Below are 17,170 nucleotides of genomic sequence, written 5' to 3'. Positions count from 1 at the left end.
CACTTAGCCCCAATTGCCTCACCAAAAAAAAAAAAAAAAAAGTTTGTGAAGGAGACTTAGAACCCAGAGTGCTCTGTTCCCAACTGGGACTCACTTAGACCTCACTGCCCATGTCTCCTTCTTGTATCTAAATGTAAGTCAATAGTATTCTATGAAGAGACAGAGTGAAAATTAATTTTTCCATCAGTTCATTTTTTCAATTTCTATTAACAACTGGTCTCTTGATAAAAGTAAAATAACCAGCATATTTTTTAATTTGCTTCCAGATTATTAGAGGCCTTCAGTGTCTTTTCTACCATTTCCAAAGGTTCTTTTACCATATGAGGCAAAGATATACATAATATTTATATGTGTATTTGTGTGTATCTTTCTAGAACATACTCTCCAGTGTTTCAAGTACCTCCTCAAGAAGGGGCAAATGAAAAAATGTCAGTGACTTTATCCTCAGCCTCAGAAAGATTCTACTGGAGTTGGGTACAGTAAGGGGAAGGAGGGGAATGACATATATTCTGCCTGGACTCCCAAGGAGGAGATGAAAGAGGGAGGGAAAAGAGGGAATAAGCATTTATCAAGCTCCTACTCTTTACAAATATTAGCTCATTTGATCCTCCAGGAAAGAAATGTACTTATCCTGACTCTGCTAGGAATAAGTACTAAGGACCTTTCTGTGAGGGGGAATGAATAGGGAAGGTGTCTGACAATGGTCTTTTTGTGAATAGACCTGACTAATTAAAGAGCTGAAAGCTGTGGATTAACCCCCTAGGCATATTGACCCACACAGTCTCACAAAAGCAAAATAATTCTTCCCGGTAGATGATAGCAAGTAGTAGCTTCAGAAGCAGGGGCCCACAGAGGTGAAGTATAATTAGCTGACCACTGCTATAGAGGGTAGAGTAGCAACTGCAAGAGGAACTATGAGATTTCATTGAGGGAATTTAGAAAATTAGAGCCAAGGAGTCAGGTGGAGAGGTAACTCTAATTCCGGCCATAACCCTGCCCATTGTCACCTCAGAGATTCCGTTTTCAAGGGAATATGCTCTCTCATCCATTGGCATATAAGTCTATGGGAGATTTTGCTCCCTTCTTTTATTGAAGGTAGGAGAAGCTACTGAGTGTGATTCTGCCACTTAATTTTCCTTTCCTATTTACTTTGCTATACTGTCTCAATTAAATATTTTGCTATTTGATTTATGGAACAATGGATAGAGTGCTGGGTCTGAAGTCAGGAAAACTCATCTTTCTGAGTTCAAATCTGGCCTCAGACACTTACTAGCTGTGTCACCCAGTGCAAGTCACTTAATCCTGTTTGTCTCAGTTTCCTAATCTGAAAAATGAGCTGGAGAAGGAAATAGCCAACTGCTTAACTATCTTTGCGAAGAAAACCCTAAATGGGGTCACAGAGTTAGTTGTGACTGAAAAACAACCAAACAACAACAACAACATAATAATAATAATTAACATTTATATAGTACTTACTATGTGCCAGGTACCATGCTAATGACTTTACAATTATTATCTCACAACAACCCTGGGAGATAGGCTATTGTTATCCCCATTTTACAAATGAGGAAAAGGAGGTAAACAGTGGTTAAGTGACTTGCCAAGTGTCACACAGCTAGTAAGTGTCTAAGGATAGATTTGAACTCAGGTCTTCCTGACTCCAAGCCCAGCACTCTGCTGCCAAGAATGAATTGGATGGGATAGTATTTGCATAATTATAATCACCCTAAACCCCCCTGTCCTTAATCAAGAGATAACAAAAGGTTCCAAAGTTGAATGTGATCTTACCATACAGATCTATAAAATGCTTTTATCAATAAAGTATATATGAATGCATAGTTTTATACAGTCCTAAAAACCCAGGGGGAAAAATGCCTCTGATGATCTAAAACAAAGCTTCTTAAATTGTGGGTCACAACCCCATATAGGGTTGTGTAACTGAATGTGGGGGGGGTCACAAAATTTGCAACAGTAAAAGGTTATGTCTACCTATTTTATATATCTGTAAAAATTTCTCAGGTGAAAAGGGGTTGGGAGTAGAAAAAGTTTAAGAAACCCTGATCTAAAGCAGAAATTAGGAAATTAAACTTGATAATCCTTAAAAGACATTCTGGATATAAATTAATCTATGCCTATACTGTAATGCTCATGTAATTTACCTATAGTATAGTCCCTCAGGTCTTTACCCAGAACCTATTCATTCTTACTTTACACACAGTTCTATTTCTTTTTGGAGGTAATTAGGATTAAGTTATTTATCGAGGGTCACACAGCTAGTAAGTGTCTGAGGTCAGGTCCTCCTGACCCCAGGGCTGTTGCTCTATCGACCACACCACTTAGCTCTCCCCATAGAGTTTAACAAGCTTGGTTAGTTGGTTTCCCAGAGCAGATTAAAAGCAGCAAATTTGACAGGAATGTATTAAAGAATGGGCAAAGGGAATTCTACTTGAAGAGAATACCAGAACCACAATAAAAAGTGACCAATAACTACTAAGTAAGAAATAATAGGACATTATTTTTCAAACAAAAACAATCGAGCTCAGAAAGTATTGCAATGTGAGCCCATTTAGTGTAGGGGGAAACAAATTTATCTGTACATCTCAATGAGGCCAGAGGGAATCACTAGATTAAGAACAGGGGTGATGAACTGATATTCATAATGATGACCCTTAATAATTTTGTTCTTTAAAAAAAGTTTCAATCATGTCTGTATCCTGTGTTTGAGAAGGAAGGGCGATGAGCAATGGGTTGTAGAAAGATTTGCATCCAAGTTTTGGCACTTAAAGAGATAAGCATCTGTTATCTGGAAAATTAATCGCTCTTTCCCCAGCGTTACTGTATAAATGAGGCATTGCTATATATGATTCTCTTCTTTTGTGGCTCCCTATTATTTCTAGGATGAAATATATAGCACTCTGTTTGGCCTTTTATGGTCTGACCTTTCCTACTTTTCCAACCTTCTTTTATTTTTCTCTCTCTCCTTGTATTCTATTATTCAGTTACATTGACCTAATTGCTTTTGCTTGAATTGACTAACCTGGAATTTACAATGCTCTCCCTCACCTCCTGATTTCCTTCAAGATTCCTGGTGCCTTCCAAATCTCTCATCTCCTACTCACTACCTGTGTTCATTGGGCTTCCATTTTGTAGTTGTGGTGCCTTGGACAGAAAGTTGGGCCAGGAGTCAGGAAGATCTGAATTCAAATCTGTCTTCAGACACTGACTAACTGCATGAGCCTGAGCAAGATACTTTAACCTGTTTGCCTCAGTTTCCTCATCTGTAAAACAGGGGTAATAATAGCACCTACTTCCCAGGGTGGTTGGGAGTATCAAAAGAGATGATATTTATAATTCATTTAGTGTGATGCCTGCCATATATTAAGTGCTATAGAACTATTATCACTGTGTATAGCTCATATGTACCATACTTATTTGCATAGCATCTCTTCCAATTAGACTGTGGGCTCTTTGAAGGCAGGGATTCTGTTTTTGCACTTCTTTGTATTCCCAATGATACCTGAAAGGCACAAGAATGAGGTGTAGAGCTGATCCTACCAGTGACTACATGACAGTGACCTTGGTGAGACTTTTAGGAAGAAAAGGAGACTTCTAGTTTCCTAAGGGAAAACAGTGGGAATTCACCTAAATTGATATATTTTTCCCTTCCTTGAATGGTCCTATACACACAAATCATTTTATAGGGATGTGATAAAGATTGTTTTCCATGCAGTATCCCTACAGCTACGTTACTTTTATTTAAACTGAAAAATTTCCTCCAATCATTGCTATCTCAGAATTATTCTGTCTGTCTGTCTGTCTGTCTGTCTGTCTGTCTCTCTCTCTCTCTCTCTCTCTCTGTATTTACTTATCTAGGTACTTGTTCCAGCCTTTACCCCCTTAATGTGAATTCCTTGAAGGCTGACATTATTTATTTTTAAACAAGTTTTCTTACTATCCCTTTTTTTTACATCACTTCATTTCTTCATATATCCCTCCTTCATCCCCTAGATATCAAGTCACTCCTTAATATCAAAAATAAAGTGAAACAAAAGCAGTTCCACAAAATTAACTAATTAATCCTCCATCTTTGACAATCTCCAAATTTTGTCATTTTTGCCAACTTGCTAGCATAAGATGAAACCTCTAAGTTATTCTAGTTTGTATTTCTCAAATGATTAGTGCTCTATGTAGATCAATTTCCACATGATTGTTAATAATTTGCAATGATTCTTTTCCAAACTGATCATTTCCTTTAACCATTGCTAATGGCTCTTGATCTTAAGTATTTGTGTTAGCTCCCAAAATATCTTAGTTATGAGACCTTAATCAGAGATCTTTGATGCAAGCACTTTCCTCCTAATCAGCAGCTTCCCTTCTTATCTGGGCTGCATTGACTTTATTAATATAAAAGCTTTTAAATGTCACACAATCATGGTTATCTCACCTATCTTTTGTGATTGCCCCCTTCCCTAAAGGTGCCTCATCTGATTCTCTCCTAATTTTTAATGGTCTGACCTTTACTCTTCAGATCACATGTCAATTTCAGCTAGTCATGGTACATGGATGGTGTAAGATGGTGATCTAAACTTAATTTCTGCCAAGTACTTTCCAGCTTTTACAAGGATTATTTTCAATAACGTCTTGGTATCCCCAGAGCCCTGTACAATGCCTGGCTCCTACTAAATACTTTTTAACAGCTTGTTGAATTTAATTGAAATTGAACATATTAGCTTCATGACATTTTCATTCCTATGATCATAGATTTAAAGCTGGAAGGGACCTTCAGGGTAATTGAGTCCAACTCCCCCATTTTAATCGAAGAAACTGAGACTCAGAGATTAGATGAAGTCATTGGTGTCCCAAAGCTAGTAAGTATCTGAGATAGCATTCAGACCATGGTCTTCATAGCTCCAAGTCCAAGAATCTATGGACTCAATCATGCTTCTTTTCAAAGTAATTTAATCTCACAGAACCTCAGTTTCTACATCTTTAAAATGGGAACAATATACACAATACAATCTTCCTCAAAGAGTAGTTGGCAGTTGTGACAAAAGTGCTTTGTAACCCTTAAAGGCTTTATAGATAAAGATTATTATTTTAAAATATAATATCTTGTATTTGAGTCTTCTTATACAAAATGACTAATATGGAAATGTTGTACATGATTGCACATGTATAAATTATATCAAATTGCTTACCATCTCATCAGGGAAGGAGGGAAGGAAGGGAGGAATAGAATTTGGAACTTTAAACTTTTTAAAAATGTTTTTAAAATAGTTCTAATGTATGATTAGGGGAAAATAAAATACTATATTTTTAAAATAATATCTGAGTTTTATGACTCAATTGTAAGTTTTAAAACAATATTTATTTTCTCACAGCTTAATTTAAGCCTTAATTTCACAACCTAATTTCTTTTTTTCTGTTTTATTGTGAATTTAACAATCATCAGCAAGCACAAACATTCCAATATACAAAGAACAAAAAAGAAGATTGTATGTGAAACCATGAATGGGGTTTAAGGTTTATTTTAAGTGTATATTAAATTGAACACAAATTGTACTATTTTTTATCCCCTTATGAACTTCTTTGTTTTCTTCATTGTGTTTCTTATATTTAATTGATGCTCTTTCCCCCCACTGAATTTCTTGAACTAGAGTTTTGCATAGCTTTCACTTTAGCTCCAAGCTGAACGAGTTCGAGAGGGGAGCAGGAAGGGAGGGAAGGGGTCTGCTCCAAGGGCAGGGCAGCTAGGTGGTACAGTGGATAGAGCTCTGAACCTAGAGTCAGGAAAACCTGAGTTCAAATCCAGTCTTGGACATTTACTAGCTGTGTGACCCTTGGTAAGTCAGTTAACCCTGTTTGCCTCAATTTCCTCATCTATAAAATGAGCTGCAGAAGGAAATGGCAAACCGCTCTAGTATCTTTGCTACGAAAACCCCCAACTGGGGTCATGAAAAGTCAGACACAACTGAAATAACTAAACAACAACAGCAAAACACAAAAAGAATTCATCCTCTTTCTCTCAACCCTCCCCCTATTGTTAGTTACTCTGCCAGAGACCATAAGAGCTCAAAGTAAAATATTTAACCTTTTGGGACCGCAAGTTGAATAAGTAAAAATCAAGGCCATAATTAGCTAGTGCTGATGAAATCCAATGAAGGTGTTAAGTATTCTACATTATTGTTTTATTTGGGGATTCCTATATTTTTAAATACGGTTGTTTCAAGTCATGAGTCTTAAGCATACCGATCTTTGCCTATGTTATGCATATGCATACACACACGCACAAAGAAAGTCCTTTAAGCAAAAGATTTTTTTTTATTTTAAACATCAATTAAGTGTATGTGAAGTTCAAAGTTTTTCAGTGGCATATTTTTGGCTGACTGAGGTGGTGAGCACTGGCTGGGACTGGGTTTAATATGAGGGCTATATCCCACATGCTTTAGTCTGCAAACCATCCATCTGCAAGGTAGATTTTATACTTAATACATAATGTTAGTGTTGGACTCTTTTCAGCTTTGGTCCATGAAAGCCATCTGAACACCCTTGAACAGATTTCCTCAAGAGGGAAGAACTGAGCGGCCAAGGCGCTTGGAAAGGAACCTCGATACTCTTTGGATCTATCAGTCTGACACCTAATAGGGTTGACTCAGCCCTTCATCCAGCTGAGTGTGTTAAACTGTCAATGTGCCGGCCTGCCCACTACTCTGTTCCTCAGTACTTAGCCTTTGAGGTGGCAACACCTTTACTGAGGTTCTGCAAATGACATCAAAATATAGTTCTGGCCAAAGAAAGGAGTTGACCCCAGCAGTCTTGGCCAATTTTTGGAGTCTTTGGACATTAAAAAACTTAGCTGTTTTGGACACTGCAAGGCACAGATGAGGCATATTTTTCTTTGACCTGGGTATAATGTAAACTGATACCTCTGAAAAAAGAAAATATACTTGACTCAATTTTACAGAATTCAATGATACCTATCAAATAGGCACCAAAGCTAAGAAATCATAGATGAGTCACTTCCCAGACCTTATTCACAACCAGAACTTTAATGGGGACAGATAAATTCCTGTCTGAACTTTATTATTATTTTTAACCCCAAAATGTACATTCCTAAGTTTGAGAAATTACTCCCAACCAGCAGTATACTCATAAATGTTTAAAAACCAGATCTTTAGAGGGGGGAAAATGTATTCCCAATACACTTTTCACCTTAACCTGTATTATTAACATTCTCTCCATCGCTTCCTCAAATCTAAAGATTTCTCCATTACTTTCTTAAATCTATTGTTTTGTTGATCATAAAACAATAAATAAAGGTCTGCTTTGGTGATTCCTGAAGTGTAAATGCTCATACTGAAAACATAATAGTAGGCTCCAGCACAGCACTGCTCCCAATTCATTTAAAAGGTATGTGATTATGAGATGTGTTTACTAATAGGTTCTGAGAAGGCTTGCCCTTCTAATTATAACATTTCTTTGTTTTTAATGACGTGACTCAGAGAATTTTCATATAGACTAAATTTCAACAACCTCAATAACTCAACAAACATTAAGTACTAGCTATGTGCAAAGCATAACCCTAGTTGATGGGGATAAATGGACAAAAGAAGTCCCTTTCTTTGGGGCTTGTATTCTACTAGGGGAAAAATATGATGTGTTGACATAAGTATGACACAAGATACTTTGAGGAAGGAAAGGACACTACCTGGGGGAATCAGAGAAAGCTTCCTAGTACATATGACATAAGAGAGAATCTTACAGGAAGACAAGGATTCTGAGAGGTAGAAGTGAGGAGGAGCTACATTCCTGGAATGGAAGGAGGGGAGCCTGTATGGAGAGAGATGCACAGGGGAAGAAGATCCTTCTAATCCATTTAGGCTCTGACATAATGTATGAAGGGAGAGAAATGTGAGATAAAACTGGAAGGATGAATTTAAACCCAATTTCGGAAGGGCTTGAATGCCAATCCAAAAAGTTTGTATTTTATCCTGGAAGCAATGAGAACTGTTAAAGATTTTTGAGCAGGGGAGTAACTGAGCTAGCCCTTCGTTTTAAGGTTATTTTGATAGCTGTGGGTGACAGATCAAGAAAGAGAAAGACTGGAAGCACAGAGGCCAATTAGGAGGCCATTATAGTAGGCTGCAGTGGAGGTGATGAAGGCCTGAATTAGTGTGAGAGTCACATAGATAAAAGGACAGATGTGGGAGATGCTGTGGAGGCAGAATCAATAAGATTGGCTATTAACTGGTATGAGAGAGATGAAAAAGTACAGGATGACTGATTTATATGTTAATTCATCTTCATTGGAAATTCAATTAAATAATTATTAAGTTTATTAAGGAAATACAAATTTATTAAGTGCCTACTATGTGTCATGCACTATAGCAAACACTTTACAAATAGCATTTCATTTGATCCTCACAACAAACCCTGTGAGGTAAGTGCTATTATTGTTCCCATTTTATACTTGAGGAAACTGAGGCAGACAGAGGTGAAATCACAGCTAGTAAATGTCTGAAGTCAGAAATGAATGCAGATCTTCCTAACTCCAGTATCAGTTCTCAATCCACCTCAATCATCATCATTATTATTAATCATATCCTATATAGATGACACTGACCACTAAGACATCAATGATATAAAGACAAAAAAAACAATCTCTGTGCTCAAGGAGCTTAGATATCATGGTGAGGAAGGAGGGATAAAGCATAAACTCCAACAACCAGGTGTGGGGAGGTACCAAGAGTCCCCTACATGTCTAGCAATGGCCAAGTTCTATGTTGAGCTGGTAAGCAGAAAGTGCTGTCAATCATTCTTACTAGACCAGTCACACACCATTTTTTATGGGAAAGGCTATTCCTCTCCTTGGGCATTGCTTGCTCTCTAGCCATTCCCTTGGCCCCTCCCTGTCCAGCCAACCCTGGGAAAAATGTGGAGGAACTCAACCTTAATTCCAGCCTAGCCACTAGGAATAACCATTGTTACTAATTCAGCTGCCTAGAAAAATTCCAGTAAAAGTATGGTCTATTATAAAAATAAATCAACAACTTTATCTCATAGCTCTGAGCCCCCAATCATAGATAATTCTTTGGAAAAATACTAAACTCTTTCTCCTCTTGGGTCTTCTTCAATTTCCCCTTTCTACTGTATTCAAACAATAACATAGTTTATCGATGCTGGTGATTAGCAGCTTTACTACATTTTGCTTGTTTGAGACAGTTTTAGCTTATTTAAACATGAAAACTCTTTAGTTTACAGACTTTTAAGGAGTAAATATTCTTCACATCTCAGGGAAAGATATTAGGCTCCAGGGAAAGGAGAGTGAAGGAAAGAGGGGAAAGGAAATTCAAAATCACCACCTAAGATCTACAGCAAGAATGAAGAACAAGTTATTCAGAAATACAGTATCTGTCCTTACATGCCTTATTTTCATTTCACCTCAGATCTGTAATCCAATGCTGACAGCCTCACAGGTATAGTCTCTGTGTAGTTTCCAAGGGGAACACAAGGATTTTTCCCTTTCCAGGATTCTCAAAACTTATTTTTCATACAATTCCTTGGGATGGGAGAGGCAGGGATATAAGTTGTATTAAACTATTCCACCAAAGTCAAGTGTCAAAGAGGAAAAGGATCCCAGAAGACCTTAGTCCAACCAGCAGGCATTCATCAGCAGCACCTTGGTCTCATTCACACAATACCTGGAGTAGGCATAGCCATGACAAATTGACATATGGTTTATACATGAAAACATTACTACAGTCTTTTACTGTGGTCTTACTAACCGTAGGTTTTTGGTCATTTTCCTACTGTTTCTCCCAATTCCTCTCTCTTTTGTTTATAAAAGATTTACATTGGGCTAGACTCATTGGAAAAGACCCCGGTGTTGGGAAAGATTGTAAGCAAAAGGAAAAGGAAATGGCAGAGGATGAGATGGATAGATAGTATCATGGAAACAAATTAACATAAACTTGAACTGACTTAAAGAGACAGTAGAGGATAGAAGGGCCTAGTATACTATGGTCCATGGGGTCAAGGAGTCTGACATGACTGGATGATTGAACAACAACAACACAAGAGATGGTTTGCTGGGTGATAAGGAAGGAGAAAGCTATTTGGAGATGGGTGTGAAATAAAACCAAAAGGTATCAGTTTAAAAATTGAGACAAAAGAGATGGAGGGGGGCGGCTGGGTGGCGCAGTGGATTAAGCACCGGCCCTGAAGTCAGGAGTACCTGAGTTCAAATCCGGCTTCAGACATTTAACACTTACTAGCTGTGTGACCTTGGGCAAGTCGCTTAACCCCAATTGCCTCACTAAAAAAACAAAAAACAAACAAAAAAAGAGATGGAGGCAGATCAGAAGAAAGGTCATCTGATATCTTCAGTGCTATCCTGGGTCTCCTACATACCGACTACAGATGAACTTGTCTCTGGGATCATAACATTTCAATGAAGTTGAGTTATTTGGGGTTATCATTTCATATCCAACAATCTGATTGAATTAAGAAACACCTATTTATAGCAGCTCTCTTTGTGGTGACAAAGAAGGGACTGGAAATTGCAGGTATGCCCATCAATTGTGCTATGCGAAATAATGAACTCAATGATTTTAGAAAAAAATGGAAAGACTTGTACAAAATAATGAAGAGTGAAATGAGCAGAACCAAGAGAATATTTATACAGTAACAACAATATTGTTTTAAGAATAACTTTGAGTGAATAAGTTATTTTGTCAATTATAAATACACCAATTAACTATAAAGGACATATAAAGATGCAATATGGACCCAGAGAAAGAAGTGGTAAATAGAAGTATGTAAAAGATAATTGTACGCATGTAATGTGTGTATGTATATTACATGTATATATATTACACATGTATGCATATTTTGTATGTTGCATATATACATGTATACCTGTTTGCATCTAATGGTAGCTATCTCTAGGGTGGCGAGTAAGGAAGAAAAAAAAAGAAATGTACGTGATAATTTTGTTGTATATGTGAAAAGAATAGCAAGTTATACATAGTAGATTTGCAGTTTCATGTATAATCATCTTTCTTATTGTACTATGTTATGGAAATGCTTGTTTTATTTCATAAATTAAAAATAAAATTTAAAAAACAAATCACTATTGATTAGAGAAATGAAAAGTAAAACAACTCTTAGCTACCACCACACACCTATCAGACTGGCTGATATGACAGAAAAGGAAAATGATAAATATTGGAGGGGATGTGGGGAAATTAAACTACTCATGCTCTGTTGATGAAGTTGAATACTGATTCAACCATTCTGGAGAATAATTTGGAACTATTTCCAAAGGGCTATTCAATCATGCATACCCTTTGACCAAGCAATGTTACTACTAGGTCTGTAACCCAAAGAGATAAAAAGCAAAAAGGAAAAGGACCTATGTGTACAAAAATATTTGTAGCAGCCCTTTTAGAGGTTGCAAAGAATTAGAAATTGAGGGGGTGCCCATCAATTGGAGAATGGCTGAACAAGTTGTATATGATTGTGATGGAAACTATTGTGCTTTAAGAAATGTCAAGCAGGGGCAGCTAGGTGGAGCAGTGGATAGAGCACCAGCCCTGGAGTCAGGAGTACCTGAGTTTGAATCCAGCCTCAGACACTTAACACTTACTAGCTGTGTGACCCTGGGCAAGTCACTTGACCCCAATTGCCTCACTTAAAAAATAAATAAATTAAAATAGTCTAAAAGAAATGTCAAGCAGAATGATCTCAGAAAAAACTGGAAAAACAACATAAACTTACACAAAGTGAAGTGAACAGAACCAGAACACTGTACCCAGTAACAGCAATATTGTATGATTGTCTACCGTAATAACTTAACTATTCTCAGCAATACAATGATCCAAGATAATCCCCAATCATAGATTCGGATCTAGAACCCAGGATTGATGGCATGAATTTGCTCATTGTGATCATGATTGCAGGATAAGAATTTCTATTTCTAGAGCAGTTTGGGGTTCTTAAGTGCTTTACGAAAATTAGTTCATTTGATTCTCAAGAAGAATGTAAGGTAGATGATCAATCCATCAACAAGGTTTTATTCAGGGCCTACTATGTCAGTCAATCAATAAACATTTGCTAAGTTTTTACTATGTATGTGCCAGGCACTGTGTTATGCACTGGGAATTCAAAAAGAGGCAAAAGACAGTCTCACTCTCATGCCAGGGAGTGTGCTCAGCCATGGAGACATAAATGCAAAAAGTAAATCAATCCCTACCCTCAAGGAACTTACCTTCTGACCAGGGGAGATGATCTGCTACAGATATAACAAGCAGACTACTAAAGAGGAAAAACTAAATTATAAGGAGACTAAACAACTCATTCATGGTCACAATAGACAGTCAATGTCAGGGGCAACACTTTAACACAGGCCTCTCCTGATTTGTTTCTTTTTTTCTTTCTTTCTTTCTTTTTTCCAGGCAATGAGGGTTGAATGACTTGCCCAGGGTCATGATTTGTTTCTAATATTCTCTTCAATCCACTGTGCTCCTTCAATACATAATATGCATATATAATATGTAACAATATTCTTATTTACTTTTTATATTAAGTATAACATAGAAAATATTTTAATAATGTATAAAGATTCTTAATAAGGACTTCTTGGGCTAGTCCCAAAAGCACTGGATTTTATTAAGGGGCCTGGGTTTAAGTCTCAAATCTGACTTTGGGCAAGTCTCTTGACCTCTCTGGATCTCAATTTCTTCATTTGTACAATGAAGGAGTTGGAATAAATGATCTCTGAGATACCTTCCAGTCCTAAATCCTATGAGATACAGAATATCTATCCTATGAAATAATCATCCCCATTTTCAGATGATAAAACAAAATCTGAGAGAAGTTAGGTAATGTGCTGGTGGTCATATAGTAAATGGCAGAATCAGAACCAGAACCCACCTCCAATGGGACTAAATCCAACGATCCCATTTTTTTTTTTTTGTATCTTATAGCAAAGGCCTACTGCCCTTTTAACAGACTGAGGTACTAACATAAGGGTTTAAAGACACATGAAAGAGATTCACTTAAGCTGCTGCCACTTCAAAGACTCAACTAGATTATTAACTAAATCTTCAGAGTGTTCTCAACAATGACACTAGTTACATTTATTTAAGGGGATTCTTTGATTAATTTGATGAGTACCTTTTATTATCCTAATATCACTCAAATTAGAGGGTACCAAGGTCCATTGGCACCCAGTGAGTCAGTCAAAAGACAACTTGGGATTAAGGCTGAGGGTTTCATCTGATTCAATATGGAGGGTTGGTTTCACACTATCCCTTAGCACATCTGGGGGATGGATTTCAGTGACTGAGGCTTCCCCCAAGATAAATGGTTTGGCTCAGGCTTTTGAATGAACTCTTTTGTGAGGAGTCACCCTTGGTGACTATAAATTGGAGCCAATAGATGTGCTCCACTCACTGAGGGGAGGTCTGGGCTACCTTCTCCCTTTTGTTCCTTTCACCTGCCCTGAACCCTGACAGATACAACCGCTAAAACCCAGAGTTGCTAAAGGATCCCTTGCAATAGAAGTGTAGGGGTGTAGGGAGTAGCTAAGTGGCACAGTGGATAGACCACCAGCCACGGATTCAGGAGGACCTGAGTTCAAATCTGGCCTTAGACACTTGACACTTACTAGCTGTGTGACCCTGGGCAAGTCACCTAACCCTCATTGCCCCCCTCCAAAAAAGTATATGGGTGTTACATGTGCTCTCCCAAGCCCATATGATCCCAAAAGGAGAGAACCTGATGTCCTTTTGCACTTATTTTTCCCCTTCTGATCCCAAAGTGCCCTGAGCTACAGGTTACATCTGAAATAGCAATGACAAGGTCCCAATCATTCAACATATCAGCTATAGCATCCTTCTCTTGTCTTTATGAGATTGATATAGAACATACCTTCCTTCCAAGATGGCTTAAGGGATTGGAAAAATAACACTTTGAGAAGCACTGTAGGGGCGGCTAGGTGGCGCAGTGGATAAAGCACCGGCCCTGGATTCAGGAGTTCCTGAGTTCAAATCCGGCCTCAGACACTTGACACTTACTGGCTGTGTGACCCTGGGCAAGTCACTTAACCCCATTGCCCTGTAAAAAAAAAAAAAAAAAAAAAGAGAAGCACTGTGAGTTTCTGAGTGTAAGATGCTGCATAAATGCAAACTACTATTATAAAAAGGAAATCCCCCCCCAAAAAATTTACTACACTCAAAGAGGTAATTCAATTCAATTTAATAAACATTTATTTCTTCCAACCCCCATCTCCACTTCACACACACACAAGCACAAATGAATGAATAAATAAATTTTAAAATAAGTAAATAAATAGATAAATAAATGAGTTAATTAATTAATTATAAGTAAGTAAATAAATAAATGGTTCCTGCCCTCCTAAAACTTATACTCTACCATTCTACTAGGGTGAAATAAAAAGAGTGGGGAAAGAGATATGATATGTATATGGAGAAGTTAACCATTTGATGGAAGCTAAGAAGAAATGGAAGGAAAAGGGATTCAGAAAATCAGTTCTAGGGAAATAGGAAGACCAGAATATTCCAGGATGGGAGGGGCAGGAAAGGAGATAGGGAATGGACACATGAAAGAGCTATCACCTGGAGGGAGCCTTGAAGGAAGAGAAAGATTCTAAAAGCTAGAGATGAGGAGAGGCTATATTCTAGGTATGGGTAATGAGTTACACAAATGACTTATCAGGTTCAGGGAATATCTAATTATCCAGTTTGACAGGAATGTAGAATTCATGGAAATAAAACTAGAAAGATGGGTTGTCCCTAGACTATAGAGACTCTTAGATTCTAGGCTGAGGCTTTAGAAAGCCACTGAAGGCTTTTGAACAGGGAGTGAGTGACATGATCAGAACTGTGTCTTATCATTATCTAGGCAGTTGTGAGGAGGATGGATCAGGGAGGGGAGAGGCTGAGATAAGGAAATAAATTAGAAGGCAATAATAAATGGTGGTGTATAGAATAGAAAAATATGCACAGGGCAACTTGAACTTCTATTCCCCCTTAGTTTAAACCCAAGCTTAATTACATACACAGGGAGGCTCTGAAGGAAAACATTACAGGTTAAAAGCCAAACAGCTAAAAATCATAAATTTTCATCTAAAAAGGCCAATTGCAAGGTTATAATTCTTCAGCTGCTCTCTCCTGTGCAGCCATCTCAAATGAGCCAGCTGTGCTGTGTTATTTACCTATGTAGGATTAGAAATAAATGATCTTATAAAACTCACAGACCCTTACAATAGGAAACTGTCTTGTGTGTGCCTGGTAAAGAATTTGGCCTGGTCTCCTCATTGACTGGCCTTTAAAAATCATCTTTCACCATTGAGACCCTGGTGCACATTGCTAAGAAATGTCTGCTCTGTGAAGTTGACTGGGGATAAAGGAACCTCCTTTAATCTTTTGATTTCCTTCTTTTGGTGGCTATGTCTTTTTGTCCTTTCCAATTCCCTACCTTCCTCATTCTTTCTGTGTTCTAGTTGGTTTTGTAGGCTCTTAATCTGGGGTTCAGATTTTGGTAGGGCTTTGTCTTCCTTACTTTTGTCTCCATAGCCTGGTGTGGTTTTGCCAGGCTGTGTCCCTCTTGGTTGCCTGCCATCAAGATCATTTGGCTCTTAGCTCTGAGAAGTCTTTCCAGCACCAACAGTATGGCCGTGCCAGCTGTGGCTTGACAGGCAGAGGATGGAGAGAGGAGGCTGATGTTTAATCCTTCCCTGCTCCGCCCTCCCAGCTGGCAGTTGGTGGAGGATGATTGCTTCTGAGCCACATAATGTGTCTGAGTTTTGAACCTGAGGAGATGACTGTGATAGCCTCGTGTAAAGTTGCAAAGGAACTTTCCCTAAAGTGCTGATAATTGATGTGTATGTTTTTAATATGATTAAGATTACGTGAGTCTATTCGTGGCTATAAAATAAGCCCCATCAAAACACCAAATATGGAATCCAAAGTTAAGTATAAATTGTCTGTATGAAAAACACTGAGGAAGACTTCCAAAATCTACTCAGAATTTCATGTGAAATATTCAAGCCAATATAAACCATCATATTCAAGCAAAAAAAAAAATTTGACTGACTCAGAGCCCTAAATAGAAATTTCTTTTTTCACCTGGAGCAAAAACACTTGGTGGAGGGAGGTGGCAAGAGTCCAGAGGTAGTTGGACCACAGGTAGAAGTGCAACTGTCTCCAAGAGAGTTTGGCCCAAGACACCATGGAGATTGGGAGGGAAGACTGACACTCAGAGAATGGAATTACAATGACAGATTCCTGGGGTTTGCAGCCTAGGGCCAGGCATAGGAATGAGATTGCTTAGGTCAACACAGACAGGAAGAGATCTGCAGGGTGTGAAATGCAGGCTATAGGAAATAAGAGCATACCCCCATATTGGTGCACCAGAATAGTTTCCCAGTTACCCTGCCCTAGTTATAACTCTGAATTAACTGAGTCAGGGATTTGTCTGAGTATGAAGGAAGGACAGAATATCCATTTAATAATTCCCTTTTTCAAAAAGCACTGATTGAACAATCCGTAAGCTTTTATTAAGGACCTATTTTATACCAGGCCCTATTCTAGGTGATGGGGATACATATTAAGAGATGAAACAATCTTGATTATAGAGGAGCAACAAAAAAGCTTCTTCTCAGAAAGAAGACATCACATTCTACTTTCAAACTTCACCAACTATCAAACCCAATGGTCAAATGTCCCTTTGTCCTAAGATCCAAGACAACCTTGGCAAATGAACTTAAGAAAACCACATTCAATAGGATTTGGATTTTTGGCCCATGTCTTGGCTAAGAATGGAGCATGCTTAATAAGGACTGGTAAAATATATATATATATATATATATATATATATATATCTCTTTGACCAAAGTCTAATAACCCTAACCAAGAAGGCTTTTAACTGAGAAAGTACTGGGGAAGAAGAAAATTGCCTACACAAGTCTCTCATGTTAGAGACCATGTGACAAGAAGAATTGCAATAGAAGCAACCAGAAAATCAAAGGAGACAAAATCCAAGAGAGAAGACAGAAATGAAGCCCATGGGTATCTATAACCAAAGACATAAACTATGGACAACAAGCAATATGAACTAGAGATTCAAATTGAAGGAGGCAAATATG

This window comes from Dromiciops gliroides, chromosome 3 (assembly GCF_019393635.1).
Source record: "Dromiciops gliroides isolate mDroGli1 chromosome 3, mDroGli1.pri, whole genome shotgun sequence".
Lineage (NCBI taxonomy): Eukaryota > Metazoa > Chordata > Mammalia > Microbiotheria > Microbiotheriidae > Dromiciops > Dromiciops gliroides.
The sequence above is the reverse complement of the archived record's forward strand: the minus strand, read 5'-3'. Positions refer to the sequence as shown.